This window comes from Passer domesticus, chromosome 9 (genome assembly GCF_036417665.1).
Source record: "Passer domesticus isolate bPasDom1 chromosome 9, bPasDom1.hap1, whole genome shotgun sequence".
Lineage (NCBI taxonomy): Eukaryota > Metazoa > Chordata > Aves > Passeriformes > Passeridae > Passer > Passer domesticus.
In genome coordinates, this window is record NC_087482.1 from 11,087,265 (window position 1) to 11,094,872 (window position 7,608).

The window sequence follows — 7,608 nt, forward strand, 5'->3', positions numbered from 1 at the left end:
TATTGAGTGAATCACACGCATCACAGGGTGCCCTCAGGCACTGCCATACCAGGTGCCCACAAGGGTCCTTGCTTCCCTGGACCGGGCCGGACGTACTGTAGGTGGTGCGATGCCGTGATTTCAGGGAGGAAATCGTGAACCCACGGCCCAAGAGCACTGGGGTGGGGAGACTTTAGGTTAAGGCAAGGACAGGCACCACACATTCTTGCACGCATCCCTTTCGCCTAGGCTATTCTGCTGGGGAGGGAGAGCCAAGCCAGATGGTGGACGGCAAAGGGGTCAGGCCCCGCTTGGGTTGATCCCAGATTCTGGGAAGGGATACCCCCGGGTAACCCCACGGAGTCTCCTGGAACCTTCCTACCTCCGTTCAAAAAAGTGAGGAAGGCAGATACGGTATTAGAACAGGACAGTCTAGTCCGGGGTTAGGACTTGAGGTCCAGCTTGGCAGGTGGCTAGACAAGGGAAGGTCCTGGGTCCCAGGGAGGGGATTCTAATACTAGGGACCCTGGCTGCGTCGAAAAGGGTGCTCAAGAGTCTCTAGGGTAGAGGCGAGGCGCGGGGGTACATTTAGGTGGTGTGAATGCAGTTAGTTTAGCCGGGTAAAAAGAGAGAGAGAGAGAGTGAGAGGGAGAGTGATTGAGAAAGGGTATAAGTTATAAAAAGGGGGGAAGAAAGGCTTAAGTTAAAGTTATTTATTCAGTTGAAAAAAAGACGAAAAATACATGATTTACTTGTAGATTTGTGTTGCCCGTCAGTAAATTTCCGTTTGGGTAGGGGCACATTTGGGATCTTAGTTTATTTATTTAAGGATGGGTCAGTGTGTTAGTAAAACAGGGATCCCTTTCAAAGGAAAAAAGAAGATAAAGAGTATTCCATTAGATAGTCCACTTGGACAGTTATTAGACCATTGGGATTCTTAAGAAGCCACTAAAACCCTTGACCAAGTTAGAATGATTTATTATTGTACAGAGATTTGGCCAAAGCTGAAATTACAAGGAAGGTGGCCATGGTATGGAACTCATGATCCATGGATGTGTTCCCAACTGAACCAGTTTTTGCGAACTCAGGAGAATCCCGATATAGAACAGCTAACATATGCTGCCTGTTGGCAGGGTGGGGTTGTGAGTGAAGGGAGCGTGAAGATCTGTAAATTAAAGAAAAAAGAAGAAGATAAGGAGGAAAGTGAAGGGGAACAAAGAGTCACTAAGACCTGGGATCCCCTAGATCACCTACCACCTCCTCCTCCAATTTACCCAGTCCTAAACCCCAATTCCATACCTGCTCCCCCAACAGTGATTCCACTGCCACCTTCTCCTAATGCCCCTATGCAGGACCCCCTACCTGCTCCTCCAACGGTAATTCCACTGCCACCTCCTCCTAACGCTTCTAGGCCAGACTCCAATCTGGTACCTACTCTTCCAGTAATTAACCCAATTCCTCCCTCAATCTCTCCCTCTGCTCTAACCTCTTTGTCGGGCACCTCAGCAGCAAACTTAGTCCCTCCTACAATCTATCCCTCATCCTCAAATGCTCCTTTAACTTCACCTCCTTCCAACATTCCTAACCCTAGACCTGAGCCTTGGTCTGTCCCTATGGTTACTCTTTCATCCTCCCCCAGTCGTGATACATGTATGCCACCCTCTGTACATCCTCCATTATTATCCCCAAATATTGCTCCTGACATTAATACCATGAATTTACCTCCTTCCCCCTCACCCATATCTATTCCTTCACCACCCGCCAATTGGAAACTGAGTTCATCCCCTTTGTCCAGTAACAAACAAGACTCCATTTCCCAGGCGACCACCCAAACTGACCATAGTATTGAAGGCCCTTGGTGTAACACTAGGTCAAAGACATCGAAACCTGAAAAAATGATGCCTCTCAGGGAAGTCCCAATGGGTGGGATGATAGGAGGGGTAGGATTTGTAAATGCACCACTCACAGCTTCGGAAGTCCGAGGTTTCAAGAAAGAGTTAGGAAATTTAGTAGAAGACCCAGTGGGCATTTCAAACCAAGTGGACCAGTTCCTTGGACCAAATATTTACACCTGGGGAGAACTCAATTCTATACTCAATATCTTGTTTTGTCCTGAGGAGGTCAGGATGATCAGAGCAGCGGGAATAAGGATTTGGGAGAAGGAGAATAGAGTTGGACTCTCTGGAGACCTTAAGATGCCATTAGTAGATCCAGGATGGGATCCAAATCGAGAGGAGGGCAGGAGGAATATGAGAGATTACAGGTCTCTGATAATTAAAGGTATAAAGGAGTCTGTCCCTCGTAGTAGTAACACCAAATTGCCTTTTGAGGGTACTCAAGAGAAAGATGAGACTCCAGCAAGTTGGCTTACTAGACTGAGGAGGAATTTTCAGCTATACTCTAATATAGATCCCGATAGTCCAGAAGGACAAGTACTTTTAAAAGTGCAGTTCGTTACCAAATCTTGGCCCCACATTAGAAGAAAGTTGGAAAAAATTGAGGATTGGCAAGACAAATGTATAAATGACTTACTAAAAGAGGCTCTGAAGGATTACTTAAGGAGGGAAGAGGAAAAGGCCAAGTCAAAAGCTAAAATAATGGTAGCTGTGGCTCGGGAAAGCGTCGGGGCGGATAGTAATCCACCGGTACGGTCCCCGGGAATAGACCAAAACAAGCCACTTCCCTCGGTGGGATGATATTGGGAAAAGCCAGGATTTAGAAAGGATGGGGAAAGACCAAGGAAGATAGAAGGAGTACCCAGTGATAGGACATGCTATTATTGCGGGGAGGTTGGACACTTTAGGAGATATTGCAAGAAATTGCGACTAGATGAAGCAATTGCGCAAGAACAGGAAGCATTAGAACGGGTTTTGAGGGGTGATGACTAGGGGTGTCAGGGGCTTTATCTATTAGGGGATCCAATAAGACACCAAGAAGAGCCCCTGGTCAATTTTAATGTGGGTCCCCAAGATGAAGACTTTGAATTCCTTGTGGATACAGGAGCTGATAGATCAAGTATTAATAAGCTGCCAATGGGGATGACTCCTGGAAATAAGATCTGTGAAATATTAGGAGCAGAAGGGAGACCGTTTTCAGCACCAGTTGTTGAAAATGTAGAAATAAAAGGAAATTTGAGACAATGTATAGTGGATATTATCTATTTGCCAAGACTAGAAACCAATTTGTTGGGAAGAGATTTACAACTCCTGTTGGGAATGGGGATTGTACCAGATAACGGAAAGATGGTCGTTAGACTCATGAGGTTAACTCAAAAGGACTTACAGGAGATTCACCCCAAGGTGTGGGCTGAAGAGGGAAAAAAAAATATGGATATTTAAACATTCCACCGATAAAGGCAGAAATGCAAAAAGACATTCCTCCCATACGGGTAAAGCAATACCCTATATCATCAGAAGAAGGAAGGGACTGGCACCCGTGGTTGAACACCTATTAAAGGAAGGCATCCTCGAACCCTGCATGTCCCCTCATAATACCCCCATACTAGCCATTAAAAAGACCGAAGGAAACTATAGGTTAGTCCAAGATCTGAGAGAGGTAAATAAGAAGACTATTGCAAGATACCCAGTAGTGCCTAATCCTTACACGTTGCTAAGTCAAATCCCGAGAGAACATGCTTGGTTTGCTATCATAGACCTAAAGGATGCTTTTTGGTCTTGTCCCTTGGCAGAGAATTGCCGGGATTGGTTTGCATTTAAGTGGGAACATCCAGATAGAAACTGGAAAATGCAGTTAAGGTGGACGCGCTTACCACAGGGATTTACTGAGTCCCCTAACCTGTTTGGGCAGGCACTAGAAGAACTATTAAATCAATTCCATCCTAACAGAGAAATAAAATTGTTGCAATATGTAGATGATCTATTAATCTCTGGGGAACAGAAAAGCGAAGTCAGAACTGCCAGTATACAACTATTAAATTTTCTAGGGGAAAAGGGGCTGAAGGTATCGAGAGATAAGTTGCAATTTGTAGAATCGGAAGTCACCTATTTAGGACATGTGATTGGAAGGGGGTATAAGAAATTAAGTTCTGAAATAATTACAGGAATTCTTTCTATCCCAGCTCCAAAAACTAAGAGGGATGTGAGAAAACTCCTGGGATGATTTGGGTATTGTAAATTGTGGATAGATAATTACAGGCAGAGAGTAAAATTTTTGTATAATAAATTGGTAGATCAAGAACCAATCAAATGGACAATAGATGATGACCGGCAATTACAAGACCTAAAGAATAAATTATCTTCAGCCCCTGTACTAAGTTTGCCCGATCTTAGTAAGGAATTTGATCTCTTGTAAGTGCAGAAGAAGGAATCGCCTATGGGGTACTTACCCAAGAATGGGGAGGATCACGAAAACCTGTAGCATTTCTGTCCAAATTACTAGATCCTGTAGCCCGGGGGTGGCCAACTTGCCTGCAAGCGATTGCAGCTGCAGCAGTCTTGATTGAAGAGGCCCAGAAATTAACATTACAAGGAAAAATTAAAGTGCATACACCGCATGATATCAGAACTGTTCTTAGCCAAAGGGCCCAACAGTGGCTCACGGATTCTAGGATTTGAAAATATGAGATCATCCTGACAGATACTAAGAATCTGGACCTTGCTACCTCTAAGTGCCTTAATCCTGCCCAATTTCTTTTGGGAGAACCCGTGGACAATTTAGAGCATGATTGCCTAGAGTTAATACACATGCAAACAAAGGTGAGAGAAGATCTTGGGGATGTACCCTTACCTCATGGGAGAGTCTTGTTCACAGATGGATCCTCTAGAGTAGTCTCTGGGAAAAGAGCTTCTGAGTATGCGATAATAGATGGTCAAAATATGGAAGCTGTAGAAAAGGGGAAGCTGTCTTCGAATTGGTCAGCACAGTGCTGCGAAGTATTTGCATTAAAAAGAGGACTAGATCTGTTAGAAAAAGATAGCGGCACTATATATAATGACTCGCAATATGCATTTGGCATCGTACACACATTGGGCAAAATCTAGGAAGAGCGTGGATATTTAAATTCTAAAGGGAAAAATCTAGTACGTACAGAACTAATAAAGTTAGTATTAAAATCTTTACAAAAGCCAACAGAAATAGCAATAGTGCACATCAAAGGACACCAGAAAGGAGATAATTTTGAAATCAAAGGAAACAAACTTGCTGACCAAAAGGCTAAGGAGGCAGCCTTAGAAATAGGAGAACCAATTAAGATCTTCAAGCTAGAAAGGAAAGCCAGACAACAAGAAGACGAAGTAAGGCCAATCTTTAGTGAGAAGGAACGAAAGGCGATAGAGGAATTGAAATTACACCAAGGGGAACGTGGTGAATGGTTAACTCAAGATGGGAGGAGGTTTCTAAACCAGGCATTAGCACGGAAGGCATTAACAGAAATCCATGAAGTAACACATTGGGGAACCCAGGGACTATGCGACCACTTCTTGAGAGAAAACATATGCATCGGAGTGTATGAATTAGCTAGGACAATAACCAAAGGGTGTGTAATCTGTCAAAAAGTTAATCAAAAAGTAATGAGAAGAATAGAACCTGGGGGAAGAGAATTGGCTTTAAGACCATTCCAAAACATACAGATAGATTTCACTGAAATGCCCTTAGCACAGGGATATAAGCATCTATTGGTAATAGTAGATCACCTCACCCATTGGGTGGAAGCTTTCCCCACCAAAAAGGAAACTGCAGAAGTGGTTGCAAAGATAATCCTGGAAGAAATCATTCCCCGGTATGGTTTAGTAAACACGATTGATTCTGATAGAGGGCCTCACTTTGCTGCTCAGGCCTTACAACGAATAATTGAAGCCTTGGGGATGAAATGGAGACTACATACTCCATGGCATCCCCAGAGCTCGGGCAGAGTTGAAAAGATGAATAAAACACTGAAAAATGTGTTGACGAAGTTAATATCTGAGACCAAATTAAATTGGCTAAAGTGCTTGCCCTTAGCCTTATTACGTATTAGAACAAGACCCCGAGCAGACATAGGGGTCTCCCCCTATGAGATGATGTTTGGGCTTCCCTTCTTATTGTCCCCCTACAGTACTGGAAATTATCTAGATGGAGAAGAAGCTACACGGAACTATTTAGGAGCAATTGGGAAAACGTTAGAAGCCCTCAGAATAAAGGGATATATACCTCAAACCTCTCCTCATGATACAAATGTTCATGATATTCATCCTGGGGATTGGGTACTAATTAAATCATGGAACAATACGCCTCTAATGCCTAAGTTTGAAGGTCCCTTTCAGGTGTTGCTGACCACTCACACGGCCATACTGACTCAAGAAAAGGGTTGGACACATATTACTAGAGAGAATATTATCAAAATTAGAAATACAGCTTTCTGAGATCTTTTTATTCCTATAAAAAGAGAGTCCAAACTATTCATCTATGGATCATTAACTAAGAAGTGAACAAAAGACTGTCAAAATAATTGCTTGGGGAACAAAAAACCCATAAATAAAAACAAGTTTAAATGTAGATAATAAGTAAACCATCATGCTGAGAAAAAAAACAGACCTGCCAAAACTAAAACCAATCAGGCTGTTTCATCTGTCTCAATTTAAAAAAAAAAAAAAAAGAAAATAAAACCTGAAAATAATCAGTGATTCTCAAGGGCATTACTATATATAGAAACTTCCTGGTATTGGGAAAAACATGAAGGAAAGTGTAGCATGCAATTCACAGATGTAACCTAGAATTTGTTAGGGAGGGCCAGGGGTAGCAGTGACTGCTCAGGGATGGCTTTGGCCCGTGTCCCTGGCAGCAGCCACTGCCCAAGCAGCTGCGCTGCCCCCGGGCTCTCCTCCCGACCTGCTGGGCTTTGTTGGCTGGCACAGCCTGTGCCAAGGGCCGGCAAGGTGCCTGCAGGCCCCAGCTCTGGGGGAAACAGAGAATGTCCTGCCCGTATTCACCGTGCTGCCAGCTCAGCAGTGCAGCACAGCACGGGCTCACACTCCCCATTGCTCCCACAGATGCGGCCGGCACCAAAACACGTGTTTCCCATTCCCAGAAGAGCCTCAGAATGGGTTGCTGTTGGGGAACCCTCTGTTTGCATGTGATAAGGGCAAGTCTGGCTATCTGTTTCTGCCAGGAAATTATTTGGAAGTGCTCAACTGAACCTCAACTCAGAGCTTCGGCACTGCAGTTCACGTCTTTGATTGTAATTCGGTCCTAGCAGTCAGTTTTATACCCCTCCCCTTATTTTCTATTGTTATAGCATATTTTATTACCAAGGGCTTGCTCCTTTACCCCATGTGTTGGTTTTGCCCCACTTGTCCATCTCTCCAAAGACCTGCCCTTTTGTTCACTGTTCCTCCTCCCATTGCATGTCAGTCCCTCTCCAAGCCTGCCCCTTGCTCTAGAAACTTCCCTATCAATTTTGTATCCTTCGGAACCCCATTGGTTTGTTTAAGTTCTTCCCCTCCCCTGTAATCCCCAATTGGTTTAAACCTTGTATTCCCCGCCTGGTGTTCCACCCTCAGTTTCTCCCAATTGGCTAAAGATTGGATCCTCCCCTGGGAGTCTCCCAAGTTTGTAAGTTGGTGTGTGCCTTTAAGGCAGTGTTGGCCTGCCCCTGATGGTCTGTAGAATAATCACCTTTGGAAAACATAGGGC

General features: G+C 44.1%; 1 long non-coding RNA gene across 1 annotated transcript; it reads right to left on the bottom strand.

Annotated features, from left to right (window-relative positions):
* Positions 1–343: 343 nt before the first annotated feature.
* LOC135307140 (uncharacterized) lies at positions 344–7,332 on the bottom strand. Its single transcript, XR_010367869.1, has 4 exons — positions 7,224–7,332; positions 4,726–4,898; positions 4,325–4,432; positions 344–1,144 (listed from the first exon to the last, which is right to left on the bottom strand). It is a non-coding gene; the product is annotated as an uncharacterized LOC135307140 (long non-coding RNA).
* Between the last annotated feature and the right edge of the window lie 276 nt (positions 7,333–7,608).